Consider the following 26,291-nt stretch of genomic DNA (forward strand, 5'->3'; position numbering starts at 1 on the left):
CTGGTATTGTGAGACCTAGTTTCAGGAGGCATTTTGGAGCACTGTTACCCAGCATTAAGTGCATATAATAGAGCATAGTAATATACAGTAGTAATCTGTATTGTCAGCAGGGTGGCTACTCACATCACAGTTTTTTTTTTAAATTCCAGATAAGCTGTCATTCAGAATTGTAAATGTCTTTAATTTCTTCACTCCCTTTGCGTTTTGCGGCACCATCATTCCCTGTGTTACCTCCTACTCTGATCACTCTTTCAATGTCTCTTACTCAGTGCTCCCCAGTGCTTGCTCTCATTCTCTTCCTCTAGATGTCAGGGTGACCATTGCCTATTGTTTTTTTTACACCTCTCAACTCAACTGCTTCTTTACCTCTATGCAGGTAGCACTCCATTTTATCTTTCCACACTTGACCTCTCCTTCTTTCTCTACCTCATGTCCATCTGCTTCTGCCATCTGACTGAATGCTACCCCAAGCATACCAAAACTAAGCTTGTTATATTTCCACCACCCAATGCGACAACCCCTTATCCAGCCTATCTTACAGTTGATAACATCACCATCTCTCTGTACCATGCCTGCTGCCTAGAGTTCATTACTGACTCTGCCACCCTCAGTGTTTCCCCCCATTCAGAATCTTGTGCAGTCTTGTTACTTTCATAACATTGCCAAGGTCACTTTTATTCTCTCCCTTAAGGTCACCATGACCTTCAACCACGCTCTTATCATATCCCCTTTGATAACTGCAATTTCCTTTTCTCTGGCTTGCCTGCCACCCTACTGTGTCCCCTATAGTGTACCCTCCTATATACTGCCATTTATCTTCTGTTGTGTCTCTCTGCAAAGGTCACCACTAGCTCCCTTCAGAATACAATTCACACTGCTAACCCACCTCCAAAGCTCTCTACAACACCCTCCTCCTAAATCTCTCCTACTGACCCCAAACTTCCAGTGACCTTGACTACTCCGCCCCTTCTATCACCCCCTCACACGCCCATCTCACAGCTTTATGTTTGCCTACCCTACCCCATTTTATGTGAACTTTCTCAACATGCTTAACCTGTCTCAATTACGAGTCGTCCCCCTCATCATCTCCATTTGCTCAATGCCTCTATTATATGTTAGCTCTCATGAGAAGGGTCCTCTCTTCCTCTCATCTCCCATCCTCACCTCCCTGTCCTCATGCAGAGGTCTTTTTATGTTCTGCTTTGTGTAATCTGATGTAATTATCCATTTTCTCATTTCTCATTTTGTATTGTGTTTTACTGATGCAAGTATTTGTTATTTTGCTCCTGTATTTGTATTGAACATATTATTTCTAGGTCACCCCTGAAGATTCTGAAGATACATTATTCAGATAAGCCGTAAATGTCTATCTGATGTTGGCATATCTGTCTTTATAGGATTAACATTTAATAAGAATACTCCACTATTAAGCTCTTTTCCTTTTGATATAAGCAAATGCCAAATGGGTAATTTTACACTTTTGGCAAAATATTAACAAATCATTTCCACTTAAATCTTATCAAGTTCTTGTCCTCCAACAGTTTTCTAACCTTTTCCCTCCTCTTCTCCTTAGAGAGGGAACGGAAGCTTGAGATAAGTACAAAAAGGACATTTCACTGACATGCCAAATCTCTCGGGCACTGCAATTTCTTTCCAAAAAATAAAATCAGATATTTGAAGGGAAAAAAGATTAAGAGGAGGAATGTCTAAAATAATAATAATAATAATAATAATAATAATAATAATAATAATAATACAGGTTGAGTATCCCCTATCCAAAATTCCAAATTCCAAATTTGTGGGTCCCCTACTGAGATAATGACATAAATACTATATATATTATATATATTATTTCTAAAAATATATATTTATAGATAATGTATATAATACATATGTCATTATCTCAATAGGGGACCCAAAAATGTGGGATTCTGAAATTTGGATAACGGATACTCAACCTGTAGTAATAATAATAATAATAATAATAATAATAATAATAATAATAAGCTGTTAGTCTAAATCATAGGTTCTCAAACTCGGTCCTCAGGACCCCACACAGTACATATTTTGCAGGTAACCAAGCAGGTGCACAGGTGTATTAATTACTCACTGACACATTTTAAAAGGTCCACAGGTGGAGCTAATTATTTCACTTGTGATTCTGTGAGGAGACCTGCAAAACATGTCCTGTGTGGGGTCCTGAGGACCGAGTTTGAGAACCTGTGGTCTAAATAATTGTCAGTTGTCAGTTTTTATTATTTTATAAGGTTGTACTGATCTTAACATTCTAAAGATGGAGTTCAATTCTCTGTGATGTGTGAACATCACCAAGAATTACGGTGGCCCAAATATGTTTATTTTTCTATGCACCTTTGTTCAGTCTCAGCAAAAACTGCCAATGTTGGTGTCCACGAGAAAGGGGCATTTTGACTATTGGCACGGAGTTTGCCACCACATGGCCATTCCCACAGAGTTTGATGCCGCTTTGCATACACTGAATTAAATTCCCACCAATACAAAATACAGTTGTTCCATTACAATGGCATGTTAATCTTGTTAGTGCTGGCAGTGCACATTTGGTTTGTTGATGAACACAAGTTGGTAATCGATCAAAGAAGTGTTAAATACAATCAAGGATAGCCATTATCAAAACTTAAATTATGTAATGGCTATTGGGGGAGGCTTGTTACAGTAGGAGCATTGCAGGGCAATAAGCAGGCGTGGGTTAATAGAGTCTTTTTTTCCCTGTTATTTCATATATCTACTGGACTGACTACACTACAAAGTATAGTATATTAAGTTTGTAGTGGCCAACATTCTATTGCAAAAGAACTTTCATGATAGAGCAAACGGGATCCGGTCTGAAGATCGACAGTGTCTAGGTCGACAATGTTTAGGTCGACCACTATAGGTCGACAGTCACTAGGTCGACATGGATGGAAGGTCAACAGGGTTTCTAGGTCGACATGTGCTAGGTCGACAGGTCTAAAGGTCGACATGAGTTTTTTCAATTTTTTTTCTTTTTTGGGATTTTTCATACTTAACGATCCACGTGGACTACAATTGGAATGGTAAAGTGTGCTGAGCGAAGCGGTAGCGGAGCGAAGGCACCATGCCCGAAGCATGGCGAGCCATGCGAGGGGACGCGGTGCACTAATTTGGGATCCCGGTCACTTTACGAAGAAAACGACGCAAAAAATAAATAAAATCCTCATGTCGACCTTTAGACCTGTCGACCTAGCACATGTCGACCTAGAAACCCTGTCGACCTTCCATCCATGTCGACCTAGTGACTGTCGACCTATAGTGGTCGACCTAAACATTGTCGACCTAGATACTGTCGATAAAACGAACCACACCCAGAGCAAACAATTACATATTTATTTTGCCGTGTATAGCCGGAAGCACAGAACTGCGAGACAGTGAACACATGGATTGGGGGGCATGAGAAAGATTAAAAGTATGGCAAGAGAAGAAAATGCTCTGCATACAATCTTAATGCCCACCATATACAGTACTATGGGCCCAATTCAGAGATGTACTGTATGCAATGCCCATATTTACAGAGCAGAGTGATTATCAGTAAACTGCGTGTACATCACAGTCGCACTGCGCACATGTCTAGGTACAGTACATTACCGATGCCACACGCGGTGAGGATTTATTACCAAATGACTGACAAGCAGGGACCATTTGTGGAAGGTAGCGGGGGAGTGGCAGCAAAATCACAGGCATGTCAGGACTGTTTTAGGGCATGTTCCAGTACACGCAGCCATTTATCTCAAACATACAGGGGGACAATGTAATAGGGTGTGAGAATCAGAAAGTGAGAGCTTTTGGGAGAGTTTTCCTGTTTTTTTTTAAAGAGGAAATCATTTACAATTCAAAATCAGCCTGGTTTGGTATGTAAACGATTGCCACTTTAAAAAAACAGGAGAACTCTCCCAAAATCTCTCACTTTCTGATTCTCACACCCTATAACATTACCCCCATAGTGTTTATACGCAGAAGCTTGGATTTGCGAGGCCGCCAGTGGGAGTCTCAGTATATTTCCAGGCCGCCATATCATTAGCATATTTTCACATGTCTGCTGCATATTCATAAGCAGAATCTCTGAGTCAGGCCCTATACCCAGTATAAAAGCTCTATTCTCCCCATATGCAGCTTCACGCTATTGAAAATGAAAAGTGACTGTGATATTCCCAATAAAATGTAAGATACCAAGTAATACTGTATGCACAGCAAAAAATATAAAATGGCAAGTAACAAGCCCAGTAATATTTGATATGCCAAGTAATATACATAGGAGAGATCAGGTCAAATATATGCCCATAAAATTGTCCTGTGCTGCACCCAGTAAAACTGCCAATGCTGTTCCCATCACTTAACTTGGCTGTGAGTGCACGGCATCTTCCCTTTACATCCTGCAAGCATGACACATATAGACTGTTCAACACTGGACCTGTACCTGGCATGTATCCTTCAGTGTTGTTCCCTCAATTCAGTTGCTAGTGTTAGCGATAAGCAGTACCTCGAATCTGCTGAGTAGTCCTCCCCACCAAACTAGCGGCTAGTGTAGAGTGCACCCCTAATCCGATGATAAATTTGATTGACAACTGTGTATGTTCATAAATGTACAGCAAAGTCCCCACTGGTTTCTGAGTGATGTGTACAATATCTGGGATCACTTGTGCCAGTCTCAATACACTGGGGCAGGGATAGTGGTGTTTTCTTGTTGTTGTTGAGTATGCTGTTTATATATTTACTGTTTATAGTCTGTTAGCCTTATATACATGGTCGAGTCTCATTATTATGACCACCTAATACATTTAACATCGGCACTGCGTATCCCATAAAGGGCGGTATCCTATTACAGGAGATAAAACATCAGGTGTGAAAAACACTTTTTTCTGATGTTTCACCAAAGTTTTTTTACAGGCTATCCAATTAGGATCACCTGTAAAAAAACTGTTATCCTCCCAAAGCACACAGGTTCAGGGAAACCTGTGTGTTTTCATGAGAAACAGCCCTGTTTTCGCTTGAAAATAGGTCTTTTACAGGGATTTGGCTTCTACTGCCCGAGGCAGGTGAAACAGAATCCCTGATAAGCCGCGGTGACCTGCAGTGTCCCAAGCCCTCCACAGCAGCAGCAGGCTGGACTCCAGTGCTGGAACCCCCGACGGGAAAGCCGAGGGAAGCACCGTGACCTACATGCCCCCTCTTCCCCAGCCCCCCTGGCAGAGGTCACATGATGAAACAGTGGCTTGGTGGGTATGTAAAGTGTGTGATAAGCGATCTGCAATTGTGCGCACATATCAGTCATTACTTTCATGGGTAAAAGGGGAGATTTATCCGAGTTGCAAAAAGGGATGATTATCAGCTTTCGGGCCAAGAATGGCAGTATTTCTGAAACAGCACAATTTGTGACCTATTCGCGTGTTGCTGTGGTGAATGTGTATCGTGACTGGACATGGCACCACTGTGAATAACCGACGTAGAGACTGCAGAATACCAAGTGCCATTGTTGTGAGAGGTGAACGCCGGCTACGAAGGTGCTGACTGACTCGCTACAGTGGAGCATCTCACCATCAAAATGAGCCTGGGGGCTACCAGACGTGTAGCAGACAGAGAGGGGTGATCCCCCCCCCCCCCCCCTGTGGTATCCCCCCAGCACACTAAAAATTACCTGTAACCATACCTGAACTTATCTGGTAATAGAAATTCAGAGAATTGGTCACACATGTTTGCAAACGCAAGTTTAGCTGCTGTAATTTGTCTACAGTAAGACCTCATGATAAAGGCTAGTACTAAAACACATCCAGAGAGCTAAGTTACCCGGGAGCTATCCCCAGGATCTCCCATTAGCACTACAAGGAACAGCATGCCTTCCAAATACTACTCCAACATGTGTGACCAATTCTCTGAATTTCTATTACCAGATAGGTTCAGGTATGGTTACAGGTAATTTTTAATGTGTGCTGGGGGGATACCACTGGGGGGAAAAGCAACCCCTCTCTGTCTGCTGTTTGTCTGTGACCCCTCCCCCTTTCTAGCACCTGATATATAATTATCTCCAGGAATGACCGAACAAGTGCCATTGCTTGGCTACCAGACGTGTGTCTGAAATGACAGTTAAGCAAAACCTACTGCGTATGGGGCTCTGAAACAAATGGATTCTTTTTTTTAAATTATGTATATAACTTGCCCATATGTCTTATCTGTTATTTATTCTTTTATTGTTTATGTTACTTTTTCTTAAATTACCAATACAAATTACTTAACTGAAAAAAAACAATATCAGACACACACACACACACACACACACACACACACACACACACACACACACACACACACACACACACACACACACACACACACACACACACAGTACAGTACAGTATGGTGCAATGGTGCAAACAGGGGGAAACACACACACGCGGTTAGGAATTGGTTGGGTTACAGTCCTTTTATGGGTGACATAGAAACTTACAGAAAGTGAAAAGTACAGAATAATAAATGGCTAATAATAACTGCTTTTTTTTTAGTATTTAATTTAAAATGACATTGCTGAATACTAAATTCCTTACAAAAGGCAACTGTTGCAACTGAACAAATTAACATTAAAAGTAATTTTTGAAAAATAAAAATGTCTGTAACTACTTTCTGTTTTTAACCAGAAGAAGAAATCTAGATTCAGTTACTTGGGAAAATTCACTAGTGGGCAGACCACTGTGTAATCTTTTGTTCCTGATGGTAGTAAGTATCAGCATTTGCTTATCAGAGCAGCTGTTCTGGCATTATAAAAATGTATAAATTGGCCAGTATTGACATCTATTATTGCCACAACTATCCATAAAAATGTTGTTAGTTATTGGGGCAAATCTTCTTTCAAGATGAATATAAATAATAACAACCCAATAATAAATCTAATAGTTTTAATCCAAGACATAAAGAAAAACCACTGTCATGAACAGAGATGAGCAAAATGTTCTAAACTGCTTTATTCCACATTTGGCATCAAATCATGTCACCAATAATAATTAGTGATGTGCACCGGAAATTTTTCCGGTTTTGTGTTTTGGTTTTGGATTCGGTTCTGCGGCTGTGTTTTGGATTCGGACGCGTTTTGGCAAAACCTCCCTTAAAAATTTTTGTCGGATTCGGGTGTGTTTTGGATTCGGGTGTTTTTTTTCAAAAAACCCTCAAAAACAGCTTAAATCATAGAATTTGGGGGTCATTTTGATCCTATAGTATTATTAACCCCAATAACCATAATTTCCACTCATTTCCAGTCTATTCTGAACACCTCACACCTCACAATATTATTTTTAGTCCTAAAATTTGCACCGAGGTCACTGGATGACTAAGCTAAGCGACCCAAGTGGCCGGCACAAACAGCTGGCCCATCTAGGAGTGGCACTGCAGTGTCAGACAGGATGGCACTTAAGAAAATTGGCCCCAAACAGCACATGATGCAAAGAAAAGAGAAAAAGAGGTGCACTGTGGTCGCTGGATGGCTAAGCTAAGCGACACAAACACCTCAATATCACAGGAATTATTCGTTCTAATCAATGGTATTATTGGTCCAAATCACTGGAAGAAAATGACAAAATCACAGGAATTATTAGTTCTAATCAATGGTATTATTGGTCCAAATCACTGGAAGAAAATGACAAAATCACTGGAATTAAATGGCAGTAATGTTGGAAATTATATCAAATGGCAGTACCACTGGACATATACGGAAGTGTCAGACAGGATGGCACTTAAAAAAATAGTCCCCAAACACCACATGATGCAAAGAAAAGAGAAAAAGAGGTGCACTGTGGTCGCTGGATGGCTAAGCTAAGCGACACAAACACCTCAATATAACAGGAATTATTTGTTCTAATCTGTGGTATTATTGGTCCAAATCACTGGAAGAAAATGACAAAATCACAGGAATTATTCGTTCTAATCAATGGTATTATTGGTCCAAATCACTGGAAGAAAATAACAAAATCACTGGAATTATTTGGCAAGATCACTGTAATTAACAATTATAAATCACTGATATTAATTGTTAAAATCTCGCTATCGCCTGCCTAGTGAAGTGGAATCTAGATGGGATTTTGTACCGGGGACACAATAACTTCATCAATTTTCTAAATCCCAATGCACTAATGGCGGAAAACGGGCGCATGTCTAACAGCGCTCTGATTATACTGAGAACTGATGATACTGATCACTGATGATACTACGGAGAACTGACACTGAGCAGCGAGAACAGCACTGGACTATTGTACTGTAGTATACTGGTCCCCACAATGCAGCACAGATATTGAGCACTGATCTGGAGAATAGAACTGAGTCTGACATGGAGCTGCAAGATACAGCAATGGACAACTGTACTGTACTACTATTTACTGGTGGTCACCACAATGCAGCACTGTACTACTATATACTGGTCCCCACAATGCAGCACAGATATTGAGCACTGATCCAGAGAATAGAACTGAGTCTGACTCGGAGCTGCAAGGTACAGCAATGGACAACTGTACTGTACTACTATATACTGGTGGTCACCACAATGCAGCACTGTACTACTATATACTGGTCCCCACAATGCAGCACAGATATTGAGCACTGATCCGGAGAATAGAACTGAGACTGACCCGGAGCTGCAAGATAACGCTATGGCCTACTGTACTGTACTACTATATACTGGTGGTCACCACAATGCAGCACTGTACTACTATATACTGGTCCCCACAATGCAGCACAGATATTGAGCACTGATCCGGAGAATAGAACTGAGACTGACCCGGAGCTGCAAGATAACGCTATGGCCTACTGTACTGTACTACTATATACTGGTGGTCACCACAATGCAGCACTGTACTACTATATACTGGTCCCCACAATGCAGCACAGATATTGAGCACTGATCCGGAGAATAGAACTGAGACTGACCCGGAGCTGCAAGATAACGCTATGGCCTACTGTACTGTACTACTATATACTGGTGGTCATCACAATGCAGCACTGTACTACTATATACTGGTCCCCACAATGCAGCACACTGAGCACAGATATTGAGCTTTTCAGGCAGAGAACATAGCCACGTCCTCTCCGCTCAATCAACAATGCATGAGTGAAAATGGCGGCGACGCGCGGCTCTTTATATGGAATCCGAATCTCGCGAGAATCCGACAGTGGGATGATGACATTTTCCCCCGTTCGGGTTTTGCGTGTTAGGCGGGAAGAACCCAGGCTGCCTCGGACCCGTGTAAACCACGTGAAGTATGGGGGGGGGAAAGGGGGGGTTCGGATCTCGACGAACCGAACCCACTCATCTCTAATAATAATGTACACACTAATAGCCTTAATAATACTGAAAACATCAAATAATAGAACCAATTATAACGATTTTGCTGGGACAGTACCCACGTCCCTTTTTTGGAGGTGCCACATTCCATTTTTCCCTTCTCAGTGGATCACAAGATATTTCTGCCCTTTAGAGTAGCTCACTGGGTCATAAAGTCTGGCAACCCCTGCTCTACCGTATACATTCCAATATCTGAACTATTAGCATAACCATGCTGTTGTATTTGTATTATTTATTTATATGTCACCACAAGGGTTCCATAGCACCTAACAAAATACATAAATGAGCACACAAGAAAACCGTGATTGGGATGAAACCAACAAGAGGTGGTTCAGCTGGATCCTGGCCGGTTGGACCTCACGGCAGAATGTGTTAGGAAGAACTTTGACAGGGAGCGTGTTTTGGGCCTTCCACAGGATGGATTTGGAAGAATACTTCACAGAGTGGTAACATTGGATCCCAATAGGCATACTAAGAGGTTGGGGTTGGTCAAACCTCATGTCAGAATGCTCTGTCACAACTTTGACCTAGGGAGCCTTGGACCTTCCATTGGATAGATTTGGAAGAAAAATTCATAGAGTGGTTCATAATGGATCTAAGAAGACATACTAGCCGGTTGGGGTCCCAGTTGTTGGTGTACGCTGGCCAGAACTTTGACCCAAGGAGTCTGTTCTGGGCCTTCCACTGGATGGATTTGGTTGAAAACTTTAATGAACTGTAATAGCTAACAGAAATAACCATAATTCAATGACCTGAAATAAATGACTGAAATAACCATAAATCAATTAACTAAAATAACTGACAGAAATGGAGGTGGGAAGACAAAAAATTTTTGTGTACCAAAAAACGACACTGGGCAGTTACCTCATGGGTGTGTTGGAAGAGCTGCTCAGCTGCTACTTATTTTTAATATGTTTACAGTTACATCCAACTCATTGATAACTTAGGCCCAAATGTATTAAGCCTTAAAAAGTGATAAAGTGGAGACGGATAAAGAGTGATAAAGTACCAGCCAACCAGCTCCTAGCTATAATTTTTCAAACACAGCCTGTGACTTTAGCAGAAGAGTAGGTGTGACTCCGCAACAGTTAAATATATAGGGATCACCAATGAGTAGATAAGAGACCAGCGTTCATGGGATAATTGACTAATTGTCCCTATTTACACTGCTGGCAGTGCACTATAAAGTCAATAAATGTCATAGAGTACACATAAAGAGAGGAGAGAAGACTTTTTGTTTGTGCGCTCTTCAAGTCAGATTATTATTTTATATATAGATTTGTATTATTTTCAGACATAAAACGTAACTTTTATTAGGTTAGTTTAAAATATAGTCTAATAAGTAATATATAATTCTATAGTGAACTGATGAATATCAGTATAGGCGTGTGCCAATAGGGGTAGCAGGAAAATTAATACCATAAAAATGTCCTATGTTGGACTTAATAAGATGCACCTGTGTCACTGGAATATCTCTTTGGACCCATACTTAATTAATCTATATGCTGTGGCGACAGATAGAAGTCCAGTACATGAATTTCGCAATAACCACACAAATCAAGGGAATATCTTATGCAGAGAGATAGTGATTCTGAATATGCAGTGCACAGATTTGCGGTAACCAGCACATAAATCAAATCAAGGAAATACCTTACATGAACACAACATACCTAATATCTCAATCCCTGGAGGGAAGCAAGATGGTTATATGCTTTCTGCCAAGAATCGGCTGCGAAGGCAGAGAAGATAAAGATGAATCTGCTGTCAATGGTAGACTGGAGTGTCCCAAAAGCCCCGACCTACTGCACCAGGTATTCCCAGGTGGTCTCCCATCTGGCTCTGGATCGGCCCTTTACTGTATAGCTTCCAAGATCGGACGAGATTGGGCATATGCAGTATGGTATGATAGTAGGTCACTGGAATCTCAGTAATTTTTCTCCTGAATCATTGATGAGAGTTCATGAAAAACCAAAGACTCTGGTTATCTTTAGTCAGAGATATAAAGGTGGGATCTGCTGTTGGTGTTAGGCAGAGAATGTGAGCCTACTAGTTGGGTAACTGCCATAGGTAAAAGGGTTCACTGGATCACCAATGAGAGTCCCAGAAATGAGAAAGAGAAGCAGGAGAAAAAATGTGTGGTAGCAGACCATTTAGATAAATGGTGCTATATACAACTGGAAGTGAACAAGCCTAGACTACACGGGCAAAACACGTTTTCCCAGCGGCAACCAGGCAGCGGTAGCGGGCCCCAAAGCGCACTCTATGAGTGTACTCTATGACATCCTATGACTTGACAGTTTGGAAGCTGATTGGCTGGTCATTAATCACTAGTAATGAGCGGGTTCGGTTCCTCGGAAACCGAACCCCCCCCGAACTTCACCCATTTTACACGGGTCCGAGGCATACTCGGATTCTCCCGTATGGCTCGGTTAACCCGAGCGCGCCCGAACGGCATCATCCCATTGTCGGATTCTCGCGAGATTCGGATTCTATATAAGCAGCCGCGCGTCGCCGCCATTTTCACTCGTGCATTGGAAATGTTAGGGAGAGGACGTGGCTGGCGTCCTCTCCATTTATTAATCTTGATGCAAAAATATTTGTGCTTATTCCTTAATTGTGGGGACTGGGGAGCAGCTGTATTATATAGGAGGAGTACAGTGCAGAGTTTTGCTAACAGTGACCACCAGTATACGTTGTCTGCCTGAAAAACACTCCATATCTGTGCTCAGTGTGCTGCATATATCTGTGCTCACACTGCTTTATTGTGGGGACTGGGGAGCAGCTGTATTATATAGGAGGAGTACAGTGCAGAGTTTTGCTGACAGTGACCACCAGTATACGTTGTCTGCCTGAAAAACACTCCATATCTGTGCTCAGTGTGCTGCATATATCTGTGCTCACACTGCTTTATTGTGGGCACTGGGGACCACCAGTATATTATATAGGAGGAGTACAGTGCAGAATTTTGCTGACCAGTGACCACCAGTATACATTGTTTGCCTGAAAAACACTCCATATCTGTGCTCAGTGTGCTGCATATATCTGTGCTCACACTGCTTTATTGTGGGCACTGGGGACCACCAGTATATTATATAGGAGGAGTATAGTGCAGAGTTTTGCTGACCAGTGACCACCAGTATACGTTGTCTGCCTGAAAAACACTCCATATCTGTGCTCAGTGTGCTGCATGTATCTGTGCTCACACTGCTTTATTGTGGGCACTGGGGACCACCAGTATATTATATAGGAGGAGTACAGTGCAGAGTTTTGCTGACCAGTGACCACCAGTATACGTTGTCTGCCTGAAAAACACTCCATATCTGTGCTCAGTGTGCTGCATATATCTGTGCTCACACTGCTTTATTGTGGGCACTGGGGACCACCAGTATATTATATAGGAGGAGTACAGTGCAGAATTTTGCTGACCAGTGACCACCAGTATACATTGTTTGCCTGAAAAACACTCCATATCTGTGCTCAGTGTGCTGCATATATCTGTGCTCACACTGCTTTATTGTGGGCACTGGGGACCACCAGTATATTATATAGGAGGAGTACAGTGCAGAGTTTTGCTGACAGTGACCACCAGTATATATAGCAGTACGGTACGGAAGGCCACTGCTCTACCTACCTCTGTGTCGTCAAGTATACTATCCATCCATACCTGTGGTGCATTTCAGTTGTGCGCAGTATATATAGTAGTAGGCCATTGCTATTGATACTGGCATATAATTCCACACATTAAAAAATGGAGAACAAAAATGTGGAGGTTAAAATAGGGAAAGATCAAGATCCACTTCCACCTCGTGCTGAAGCTGCTGCCACTAGTCATGGCCGAGATGATGCAATGCCATCAACGTCGTCTGCCAAGGCCGATGCCCAATGTCATAGTAGAGAGCATGTAAAATCCAAAAAACAAAAGTTCAGTAAAATGACCCAAAAATCAAAATTGAAAGCATCTGATGAGAAGCGTAAACTTGCCAATATGCCATTTACGACACGGAGTGGCAAGGAACGGCTGAGGCCCTGGCCTATGTTCATGGCTAGTGGTTCAGATTCACATGAGGATGGTAGCACTCATCCTCTCGCTAGAAAACTGCAGTGCCACTCCTAGATGGGCCAGGTGTTTGTGTCGGCCACTTGTGTCGCTTAGCTTAGCCACACAGCTACCTCATTGCGCCTCTTTTTTTCTTTGCATCATGTGCTGTTTGGGGACTATTTTTTTTGAAGTGCCATCCTGTCTGACACTGCAGTGCCACTCCTAGATGGGCCAGGTGTTTGTGTCGGCCACTTGTGTCGCTTAGCATAGTCACACAGCGACCTTGGTGCGCCTCTTTTTTTCTTTGCATCATGTGCTGTTTGGGGACAATTTTTTTGAAGTGCCATCCTGTCTGACACTGCAGTGCCACTCCTAGATGGGCCAGGTGTTTGTGTCGGCCACTTGTGTCGCTTAGCTTAGTCACACAGCGACCTTGGTGCGCCTCTTTTTTTCTTTGCATCATGTGCTGTTTGGGGACAATTTTTTTTAAGTGCCATCCTGCCTGACACTGCAGTGCCACTCCTAGATGGGCCAGGTGTTTGTGTCGGCCACTTGTGTCGCTTAGCTTAGCCATCCAGCGACCTTGGTGCACCTCTTTTTTTTCTTTGCATCATGTGCTGTTTGGGGACTATTTTTTTTAAGTGCCACTCCTAGATGGGCCAGGTGTTTGTGTCGGCCACTTGTGTCGCTTAGCTTAGCCATCCAGCGACCTCGGTGCAAATTTTAGGACTAAAAATAATATTGTGAGGTGTGAGGTGTTCAGAATAGACTGAAAATGAGTGGAAATTATGGTTATTGAGGTTAATATTACTATGGGATCAAAATGACCCCCAAATTCTATGATTTAAGCTGTTTTTGAGGGTTTTTTGTAAAAAAACACCCGAATCCAAAACACTCCCGAATCCGACAAAAAAATTTCAGGGAGGTTTTGCCAAAACGCGTCCGAATCCAAAACACGGCCGTGGACCCGAATCCAAAACCATAACACAAAACCCGAAAAATTTCCGGTGCACATCACTATTAATCACTCTTTATCCGTTTCCACTTTATCACTTTTTAAGGCTTAATACTTTTGGGCCTTAATAACTGGAAAAGTTAAACCCAGACAGCGCCGGGTACTTCAGCTAGTGCTTTATAAACATTGCTGCATCGGTGGTCATAGCACTCAAGTAAGCAGCAGGATGTCAGAAACCAAATGTTAGGTGCTATTGAAGGGAGTATTGAGTAAATGATAGTCTTAGGAGGTTATGTACTAAGCAGTGATAAAAGTGGAGAAGTGAGCCAGTGGAGAAGTTGCTCATGGCAACCAATCAGCTGCTCTGTATACTTTTTTTTTTCTCTTTTTTTGAGAAAAAGTTTTTATTGAATTTTATACTTTTAACAAGAAATTCGTAAGGTATACATTATAGGTATCACACATTGGTACATATCGCAGTTAACTGTCAAATAGCAGTGGCAGAATATCTACCTATGTACAACATCGAGTGAGTGAAGAAATAAACAGGCATGCATGCCTATGTATAGAGAGCTGTCAATAGGTGGTGTAATACATTTGGTGTGTACCGTAGCTATGGGCGAAGGAATAACTCTTAATGGAGCATTGTAGCTTATAAAAGAAGAACAAAGAGTAAACTTAGCATTAGAAGTAGAAGAGAAAAGAGGCAAGGAGGGGGAAGAGAAAAGAAGGGAGGGAGGGTTGGGAAGGGAGGTAAGGGAGGGATGGTCGGGCGGTCCCAGTCGCCTGGGCAGTGCGTCAGATTATCCTTAGTTGGATAGGGTATCGTGATGGTTCCCATTATCTTAAATGGTAGTTAGTGGGGGTTCAGCACCGAAGTGTGACGTCCAGGGTGACCACGTATTGGTAAAATTGTCTGGGGTGTCCCGGAGAACCGCTGTAATACGTTCCAATCTATAAGTTTGCCATATAGCATTAATGGTAGCAGGGGTTGTGGGGGGTGACAGAGATTTCCAGTTAGCCGCAATTTGGCATTTGCCCGTATTTAGGATATGCTTAATTAGCTTTTGTTGGTGGCGAGGGGTGTGAGGTATTGGGCGAGAGAGCAGGGAATAGAGAGGTGACATCGGGATCGTCAATCCAAGGACCTTAAAAATAAGTCTATGGACCCTAGTCCAATATCCCTTAATTTGCGGGCAGTTCCACCAAATATGCAGCAGGGTTCCGCGCTGGCCGCATTGACGCCAACAGCTATCCGAGCAGGAGGGGTAAATTGAATGGAGACGCGATGGTACTAGGTACCAACGGTAATATAATTTGTAGGCATTTTCTTTAATTCGAACCGAAATGGAGCTCGTGGATATTTCCTGCCTAATTTCAGACCACTCATCTGTCGTCAGGGTTTCACCTACCTCCCGTTCCCATGCTATTTCGTGGGGTTCCTTCAGGGGTGAGTTGTGGGCTAATAGGATTTGGTATATAGTTGAGAGTAAGCCTTTAGTTGATCGGCAGGTGCAGCAGAGGGATTCAAAGCTCGTTTTACCTCCCACGGGCGGTGTTCCGGAGGTAGAGGCAAAAAAGTGGCGTATCTGCAAGAATTGATAAAAGGTTGAGCGTGGGAGCGAGAAACGGGATTGTAAGTCGTCAAACGTAGGGAATGTATGTAGCGGAGCGACGTCTAGAAGGAAGAGTGAGTTATGGCTGGTCCAGGAATCAAAAGCTAAGTGGTTCTCCCCTGGCGGAAATGCCGGGTTGTTCCACAGAGGGGTGAGTAGAGGGTGAAAGGAGCGTAGCCGGTAAAGACGTGAGCAAAGGTCATATATGGCAAGGGTAAATTTCACTGTGGGTAACAGCGAGGAAGCGGGGGGGCGGTTATTCGGTCGACACCAGAGCAAGCTGTAGGGGGAATATCTGTGGAGTGTGGTAGCCTCTAGCTGTGTCCAGATTCTGTGTCCAGGGTTATCGTGCCATAGGACACATGTGTGTTAAGTGAGCAGCTCTATAGTATTTAAGGAGGTCAGGAACTCCTAGACCCCCTTCTAGACGATGCTTTTGGAGGATTCGCATCTTTACTCTGGGCTTTCGCCCTGCCCAGATAAATCTGGTAAGGTCTGCATGGAGATTTTTAAGGATTGAGGTGGGGACGTGGATGGGGAGAGTTTGCCACAGACATAACAGACGGGGCAGTAGTGTCATCTTAACGGCTGTCATCCGTCCAAACCAAGACAGGATGTATTTATTCCACTTTGTCATATCGTGTTTAATAGAGGTTAAGAGTATGGGAAAGTTGGCAGCATAGAGACCAGAGTAGGACTTAGTGAGATAGATGCCCAGGTATTTGAGTTTATCAGCTCGCTAAGCACATGGGAAGGAGGCCTGTAGGAGTCGAAGATCTGGGTCCGCGACATGTAGGGCCAATATTTCGGTTTTGTCTGAGTTAATGTTGTAATTTGAAAACCTGCTGTACGTAGCTATCTCCTCCATCAGATGTGGGAGGGAGGCTGGTGGGTCAGTCAGGGTGAGAATGACGTCATCAGCATAGAGAGCAATTTTGTGATTGTGAACTCCCGACGTGATACCAGATATGTTACGGTTCAGCCTAATTCTAGCTGCCAGCGGTTCCATAATGAGGGCGAAGAGTAGGGGGGAGAGGGGACAACCCTGTCGGGTGCCGTTACGTATGGGAAGAGGGTCGGAGGAGAGGCCATTAATTAAGATAGAGGCTGAGGGATTCTGATATAGCGAGGTAACGCCTTTATAAAAGGCGCCATGTAGGCCCATATTTAGGAGCGTCTGTTGTAGGAATGGCCAAGCCACCCTATCAAAGGCCTTTTCTGCGTCGAGGGCCACGACTAGCGTCGGGAGAGACTTGTCTTGTGCCAACTGGATGAGGTCAATGAGACGCCTAGTATTATCTGCGGCCTGTCTGGAAGGAATGAAACCGACCTGGTCGGGATGAATAAGGACGGGTAAGTATGGAGCAAGTCTATTAGCCAAGATTTTGGCGAAAAGCTTTAGGTCCACATTCAAGAGCGAAATGGGTCGATAGTTCTTCATCTCCATCGGGTCCCTGTCAGGTTTCGGAATGAGGATAAGGTTGGCCCTAGTGGTGGCTGCGTCGAATGAGTCCCCGTCTAAGATTGCGTTAAACAGAGATTGAAGCATGGGGAGTAAAAAGGTTGTAAATTTTTTATAATATAAAGCGGTAAAGCCATCAGGGCCAGGGGCTGCGGTACGACGTAACTGCTGGATGGCCACTGAAATTTCCTCCGTGGAAATAGGGGCATTGAGTGTCAATATGTCCGAGTCGGAAAGCTTAGGGAGTGTGCAAGTGGAAAGATAGTCTCGGAGTTCAGAGACGTGATCAGGATCGGTATCTAGGGTGGAGGGGAGATTGTACAAGGACGTATAATAATCCCGAAATTGGGCGGCCATTCGCGATGGATCAAACGTGGCAGACCCGTCCGCACAGCGTAGGGATACGATGCGATTTTGAGTGCGTTTCGCTCTCAGTTTTTGGGCTAGCAGAGTGTCAGCCTTATCTGATTTCTCATAGAACCTCTGGCGCGCCCATAAGAGTGCCTTGACTGCCTTTTTGGTGAGGATTTGGGAGAGCTGTCCTTTAACTGCTAGGAGTTTGGAATACGTTTTCTTTTTGGGGCGGCGTTGATGCAGAAGGGTCAAGGTGGCAAGTTCTGTTTCTAGAGCTCGGATCCGTTGGGCTTCAGTTTTCTTCTGGGCAGCCGAAAGGCTTATAAGGTAGCCTCGGATGGTGGCCTTATGTGCTTCCCATATTAGGGAGGGAGGGATATCTGGAGTCGCATTTTCGGCATAATAGTTAGCTAAGGCGGTGGCAATATCAGCAACGGTGCATTTTTTAAGCAGAAGAGATTCGTTTAGCCGCCAGAATCTGGTGGGGGGGGTGAGGAGGATGAGATCTCGAGCAGAACAGCAGAGTGGTCCGACCAAGAGATAGGGAGCGTCTGGGCACTGAGGAGTTTACGAGTAGTGTCCCGGTCAACGAACACATAGTCTATGCGGGTATAGAGGTCGTGAGGCGGGGAGTAGTGAGTGAGACCCTTCGCTGAGGGGTACAAGGTCCTCCAGCCGTCATATAGGTTATACAGTGATAAATGTGTCTGTAAACGCTTGGCCAGTTTGGCGGGAGTAGAAGCAGTAGAGGCGGGGCGAGATCTGTCATGAAGTGGATCCAGTGTGACATTACAGTCTCCACCAATTATAGTCATGCCCGTAGGAAGGCGGGATAGGCTGTAAAAAAAGGCTGTAAATAGAGAACCCTGCTGCGCATTAGGGGCATATATGGAGGCCAAGATCAGGGGGGCTTGGTTATAGGAACATGAAAGGATAACGTAACGGCCCTGGGGGCCCGAGACAGTGTCATGAACAGTTATAGGGAGGCCTCGACGGATCATAATAGCGGTTCCCCTTCGTTTGGTAGGCATGTTTGAATAATAGACATGTGGAAATTGTTTGCAGGACATAGAGGGATGTGGGGGTTTAAAATGGGTCTCCTGGATTAGTACCACATCAGACTTTTGTCTGTTAAAGAATTGGATGGCCATGGCTCGTTTGGTGGGAGAGTTAAGGCCATTGGCATTAACCGATATAATTTTCAGGGTCATGGTGGGAAGATGCTCTGTATACTTTTATAGTATGCAAAATATAAATGTTAAGTCAATGCTGATTGGTTGCCATGGGCAACTTCTCCACTGGCTCACTTACCCACTTTTATCACTGCTTAGTACTTCCCCTCGAAGTAAGGGAAGCTAATGCACATAAGGGAAGAGGGCCAAGCTCGTGAGAGGTTACATTCTAAAGGGAAGGGGCAGAGAGACAGTGGGTCAGCATGCACTGAACACCGAACTGAAAAATGGGATGGTGAGATAGTCTCCTCAAATCAGATAGTCCCAGTAAAATCTGGAAAGTTGGGAGATATGCTACTGTGCACCAATTTATCACAAATTCTCCCATATACTGTATTGCGAGTACCCCAGAATTAGAGATGTGCGGCTGGCACTTTTTCGCGGTTTGTGTTTTGGTTTTAGTTCTAATTCCCCGCTCGTGTTTTGGTTTTGCCAAAACCACCCGTTCGTGTTTTGGTTTTGGATCTGGATGATTTTTGAAAAAAATCACAAAAACAGCTAAAAATCACAGAATTTGGTGTAATTTTGATCCTACGGTATTATTAACCTCAATAACATTCATTTCCACTCATTTCCAGTTTATTCTGAACACCTCATACCTCACAATATTGTTTTTAGGCCAAAACGTTGCACCAAGGTGGCTGTATGACTAAGCTAAGTGACACAACTGGGCGACACAAACACCTGGCCCATCTAGAAGTGGCACTGCAGTTGCAGACAGGATGGCACAAACAACATGGGGCGTGCTGGAATTTGCCCAGATGTAATACACGCACAATATTGGTGGAAAAGAAGAGCGTACCCCTAAACCAAACACACACAGCAAAGCCTGTAAAATTAATTTGGATAATAATAACCCTTTTATTAGGAGCAATTATAATAATATGCAGCACAGGTGAGCGTACCCCTGCACCACACAGGGCAAACCCTGTAAAAATTATTTGGATTAAATATTATTAACCCCTTTATTTGGAGTAAATAATATACAGCACAGGACAGCACCACTGAACTTATATGGCAGCACCACTGGACTGGATTTATACGGAATTATATGGACCTATATGGAATTATACGGCAGGATCACTGGACTTATACGCCAGTACCACTGTAACTATACGGCAGGATCACTGGCTTTATACGGCAGGATCACTGTAATTATTCGTCAGGATCACTGGACTTATATGGCAGGATCACTGTAATTATACGGCAGGATCACTGGAATTACACGGCAGGATCACTGGACTTATACGGCAGTACCGCTGGAAATATACGGCAGTACCGCTGGACATATACGGCAGTATCACTGGACATATACGGCAGTATTACTGGACTGGACATATACGGCAGTACCACTGTAATTATACGGCAGGATCACTGGATTTATACGGTAGGATCCCTGGAATTATACGGCAGGATCACTGAACTTCTATGACAGGATAACTGGACTAATACGGCAGGATCACTGGAATTATATGGCAGGATCACTGGATTTATACGGCAGTACCGCTGGACATATACGGCAGTACCGCTAGACATATACGGCAGTACCGCTAGACATATACGGCAGTATCAATGGATATATATGGCAGATCACTGGAATTATATGGCAGGATCTCTGGATTTATACGGCAGTACCGCTGGACATATACGGCAGTACCGCTGGACATATACAGCAGTATCAATGGACATATACGACAGGATCACTGGATTTATACGGCAGGATCACTGGAATTATACGTCAGGATCACTGGAATTATACGGCAGGATTACTGGATTTATACAGCAGTACTGCTGGACATATATGGCAGTACCGCTGGACATATACGGCAGTATCAATGGACATATACGGCAGGATCACTGGACATATACGGCAGTACCACTGGTCATATACGGCAGCCCCGGGGCACCACGACTGGACTGATGCAGGACAACACAGCACCACTGCAATGGACTGGAATTATACAGCAGCACTGAACATATGGCAGCAGAGGACACCACCACTGTGACTGCACTGATGCAGCACAACACACCACCACTGGACTGATGCAGCACAACACACCACCACTGGACTGATGCAGCACAACATAGCACTACTGGACTGGACTCATACAGCAGCACTGGACACATTGGCGTGCGCAGAACATTTTATTAGGGGGTGCACTGATGGAGGGGTGTGTCTAGCACCGCTATTTGGGCCTCTTTGTCTTCCTAAGAGGAACGCTGGCTGCATGCTGCTCCTCATCAGTGGCTGGCGTTGGCATAGAATAGAAGGAGAGAGGTGGGCATGTGACAGGTGGCGTGCAAGCAGCATGATGTCATCACGTCACATCATGCTGTTTTTGTACATTGAGGTGGAGCCGGGAGTTTGAAAGCCGGTGGCAGTGGCACTCTTGATTAAACCAGGCGTCCAGTAAGTAATGCAGTCCTGACAGGGTGCAACGCAGAGGGGACAGTAATCAGCCTGCTCGGCGATCACTCTGTCAGGCATGTGAGATCGGATTGACGGACATTAGGGGGTGCCTGTGCGCACAAGGCACCCCCCCTGCACATGCCTATGACTGGACATATGGCAGCAGAGGACACAAACACTGTGACTGGACAGATGCAGCACAAGACACGGACACTGAGGACACTGAGAGGACGGAGACACGTCCTCTTTCTGCACTCTCCAATGCCGGAGTGAAATTGGCGGTGACGCGCGGCTCCTTATATGAAATCCAAACCCCGCGAGAATCCGATAGCGGGATGATGAAATTTTGCCTCGTTCTGGTTTCTGAGTCAGATTCTCTGAGAACCGAACCCGCTCATCTCTACCCAGAATATGTACCAAAATAAGCGGTGAGCGTTGTGACGCTGAGACGGAGCCCAGAGGGGAAGAAGCAGAGGTGACGCCAATCACCCAGCGCTGCGGAGCATACACTCGGGCGCACCGAAGCAAAGGGAACCAGCTGGAGACTGAGGAAGTGCCCAGCTCTGCAGACCACACAGGCAGGCGCACCGAAGCAAAGTTATCGAGTCAGGGACAGAGGAATTATCCACACCAGGTAGGGATTACCAGGGAAAGCTAGTAGATGCTTCAGACGTGTAAGACACTACGTGGTTTCCAGATGCGGCTATTATAAATGGAACCCTTACAACTCGGACTCCAATTACATATACACAAAAGGGCCGTTTACATTTAAACTTATTAACCCCTCTTTTATTTACAGGTACTAGTGCTTACCTTATCGCATACTCAAGTGCTCCTCATTTTTATTTTGATACAGTTTCTATACCAAAACGGAGCAGCTATTATACCAATAGTGCAAGCATATTATCTATATTTGTACAACCCCAAAATATGTGTAACTTTTACCAAGTTACAGTCTATGGGGGTCATTCCGAGTTGTTCACTCGGTAAAAATCTTTGCATCGCAGCGATTTTCCGCTTAATGCGCATGCGCAATGTCCGCACTGCGACTGCGCCAAGTAAATTTGCTATGCACTTAGGAATTTTACTCACGGCATTTTCATCGTTCTGGCGATCGTAATGTGATTGACAGGAAATGGGTGTTACTGGGCGGAAACAGGCCGTTTTATGGGCGTGTGGGAAAAAACGCTACCGTTTCCGGAAAAAACGCAGGAGTGGCTGGAGAAACGGGGGAGTGTCTGGGCGAACGCTGGGTGTGTTTGTGACGTCAAACCAGGAACGACAAGCAGTGAAATGATCGCAGATGCCGAGTAAGTCTGAAGCTACTCAGAAGCTGCTACGAGGTGTGTAATCGCAATTTTAAGATGCTAAGATTCACTCCCAGTAGGCGGCGGCTTAGCATGAGCAAATCTGCTAAAATTCACTTGCAGGCGAACAACTCGGAATGACCCCCTATGTATTTTTATTTACTTTTTAAACTTTATATCTCATGCATTATTCATAAAATAAACGACAGTACCAGCATCATTTAACTGGTGCAAATACCACTTGAATCTGCCTGCTGTACAAGCCCCTGGCGTACACACTACTATCTAAAAATCTCTTTTTAATCTGGAATTAAATAATATGATCTAATTGGCAATAATCGGGAGAATTTGATCTGTTTGCATTTCTGTCTAGAGGGAGATGAGATAAGGTGAACATCCCATTAGCTGTATAAAGTGCTGATCTAGCTCTTTCCATTTGACAAAATGAGTTGTAGCTTTAGTGTTCTGCATAGACAGATAGATCCTATTAGAGGAAAATAACAGTCAAAATGCTACAGCTTACTCACCTTTTAAAAAAGCACCTCTGAAAACCACTGGGAAAGAAACTGCACAAGGGAGAGGCATCCTATGTACAGCATGCATTTTAACAGAGCAGCCAGTATTTACCCTGAACAGAAACAATAACTCACCCAAATCTTACTCTCTCTGCAAATGTTTTATCTGCCCACCGGCAGTGCACATGGTGTTGCCCATCTGCTAACAAATCTGGTGGTGCTCCCAGCCCCCTGCGAAGGGTAGGCACATTGGCCATAGGGCTCACCAGTAGGATTCCTGGTAGGACAAGTCTGTGGGGCCTGTATTGTCGTGTTGTTATGTGCCCCCCCAACACATAACAGGCAGCCCACCACACTCATTACACTGCATTGTCCCCATTCATTCTGTTATTCAATCTCTGCAATACAGCAACTCTGCGTTCCAGTAACGCTGCCAAGACTACATGGTATGTTATACCTCTTGTGCTGCCAATGTCGGGCCACTTCCACAAAAATTTACAGGGCCACTTTTAGTTCCCAATCCGCCCCTGGTCTCAGACACAACTGCATCAAAAGACGTAAGGAAAGCTGCAATTGCATACAATCATGCCCTATGAGGAGGGATCGTGGCCCTCTCAACAGACCCCACCCCCCTTATTAGACCGCACCCCCATTAGGGCTGCTTCCATAAATTTCCCAGGCTGGGTTCCTAAGTCGATCCACCCCTGACCCTTTGTATAGCGTGAGAAAGGGTCCTGGGCAGACAACAATAGGTGATATTTCTTGCATCAAATAAACTCAAGTAGTTTATGCATTCATACTGTTTATCATCCACCTAAAAGAATACCTGAACACCTGAAGTGTCTAGATATATACATATATATATATACACACACACACACACACACACACACACACACACACACACACACACACACACACACACACACACACACACACGTAATCCCCTTTATGGACTTGCCAAATCATTATGTAATGTGATCTCATCCTGGGCAACAAGTGTTGGCAGCGTGACAGTTCTATAAATGCTGAAACAGTCCTGTTTAACTGTATAATAAATAAATCCAGTGCTTAAAGTGGTCTTAGAGAGGTGGTGGAACTCACCCCCCCCCCCCCCCACGGCGTGCGTAATAAAGGTACTGCACCGCCGTAGACTCGCGCTGCAAAAAGAGGGCGTGGTCTCAAAAAGAAAGGGGCGTGGTCACACAATAGTAATAATGCCCACAGTAGTAGCACCCCATAATACACATAATGCCCACAGCAGTAGCGCCCCTTATACAATGCCCACAGTAGTAGTGTTCCTTATGCAATGTCCACTGTGGTAGTGTCCCTTATATAGACCCCATAGTAGTGGTGCTCCTTACAATGCCCGCAATAGTAGTACCCCTTATATCCCCAGGAGTGATGCCCCTTATGAAGTGCCCCCTTTACAATGCCCTCATTAGTAGGGCCCCCAATAGTAATGCCCTTAATGGTAATGCCACTGTGTAGTATTGCCCCCAGTAGTAATGTTGCCTGTAGTAATGCCCCCAGTCATTTATCCCCCTGTAGTTTAGCCCTAGTAGTTATGCCCCCAGTGGTAATGCCTCTGCAGTTATGCCCCCAGTAGTTTACCCCCCCTTTAGTTTAGCTTCCCAGTGGTAATGCCCCCAGTAGTTTAGCCCTCATGTAGTTTGACCCATGTAGGTTAGCCCCCAGTAGTTTAGCCCCTGTAGTAATGCCCCCAGTAGTTTAGCCCCTGTAGTTATGCCCCCAGTAGTTTAGCCCCCAGTAGTTTAGCCCCCCTGTAGTTTGCCCCCAAGTAGTAATGCCCCTGTAGTTACGCCCCCAGTAGTAATGCCCCTGTAGTTATGCCCCCAGTAGTAATGCCCCCCTATAGTTACTCCCCCAGTAGTAATGCCCCTGTAGTTATGCCCCCAGTAGTAATACCCTCCTGTAGTTTGCCCCAGTAGTTAGCCCCCTTGTAGTTATGCCCCCAGTAGTAATGGCTTCCTGTAGTTTGCCCCCAGTAGTTAGCCCCTTTGTAGTTTGCCCCCAGAAGCTTGCCCCTTTGTAGTTTGCCCCCAGTAGCTTGCCCCATTGTAGTTTGCCACCTTGTAGCTTGCCCCTTGTAGCTTGACCCAGTAGTTTGTCCCCAGTAGCTTGCCCACTTGTAGTTTGCCCCCAGTAATAATGTCCCCCAGTAGTTTGCCCCCAGTAGATGCCCCCAGTAGTAATGCCCCCAGTAGATATGCACCCCAGGAGTTTGCCCCCAGTAGATGCCCCTCAGTAGTAATGCACCCCAGTAGTTTCCCCCAGTAGATGACCCCCCAGTAGTATGCCCCCCAGTAGTTTGCCCCCAGTAGTTTCCCCCAGTAGATGACCCCCCCGTAGATGACCCCCCAGTAGTAATGCCCCCCAGTAGTTTCCCCCAGTAGATGCCCCTTAGTAGTAATGCCCCCCAGTAGATGCGCCGCTACAAAGGAAAAAAAAAAACAGACAAAACACAGACCATACTCACCCAGCCTCGCTCCTTGTGTGACACTCTAGTCTTTCTTCTGGCTTACAATAGGTCTTCTTAACATATGTATTAAGAACTCGTAAATTGTCACCGTTAATACATGAATGGACTCTACTAAGTACTCTTTGTTCCTTGTAGATACAATTGAAGTCGGACACCGGGACCAGAATAGTGATGTTTGGATTTTACCTGGACAATTGCTTTACTCACCAATACAGGACACTCTTCATTCCCGGAGCTTCTAGCATATAATATTAACAACTTTACCTTAATCCATCTACAATAAGCGGTAAGTCATGAAAACATAAACATTTATTATACTGGAACTTCAAACACGGTGGTTCCGAACAGCTATAAATCTCCAGTCCTGTTACTAAAAGGTTAGGACATCATACAATTTCTATGTAAGATCTTATCTATTAGGTATTACAATTCATCATATACCAATAAATACTAAACACTCCTTTTTCTTATTACCGATGTTCCTATCCTACAGTTAATACTTATAAAGTTCAGCTGAAATTTCATTCG

General features: G+C 44.3%; 1 protein-coding gene and 1 long non-coding RNA gene across 3 annotated transcripts in view; one reads left to right on the top strand and one right to left on the bottom strand.

Moving 5' to 3' along the window:
* GLRA1 (glycine receptor alpha 1) overlaps positions 1 to 26,291 on the bottom strand; it is a 358,207-nt gene that overhangs the window by 265,494 nt on the left and 66,422 nt on the right. The window lies entirely within an intron of this gene.
* LOC134933272 (uncharacterized) overlaps positions 1 to 26,291 on the top strand; it is a 250,615-nt gene that overhangs the window by 214,733 nt on the left and 9,591 nt on the right. For both annotated transcript variants that reach the window (XR_010179663.1, XR_010179662.1), the window contains one exon: positions 25,899 to 26,049. This is a non-coding gene — a long non-coding RNA (uncharacterized LOC134933272). The remainder of the gene's footprint in view (positions 1 to 25,898; positions 26,050 to 26,291) is intronic.

Source organism: Pseudophryne corroboree, chromosome 6 (genome assembly GCF_028390025.1).
Source record: "Pseudophryne corroboree isolate aPseCor3 chromosome 6, aPseCor3.hap2, whole genome shotgun sequence".
NCBI classification, from domain to species: Eukaryota; Metazoa; Chordata; class Amphibia; order Anura; family Myobatrachidae; genus Pseudophryne; species Pseudophryne corroboree.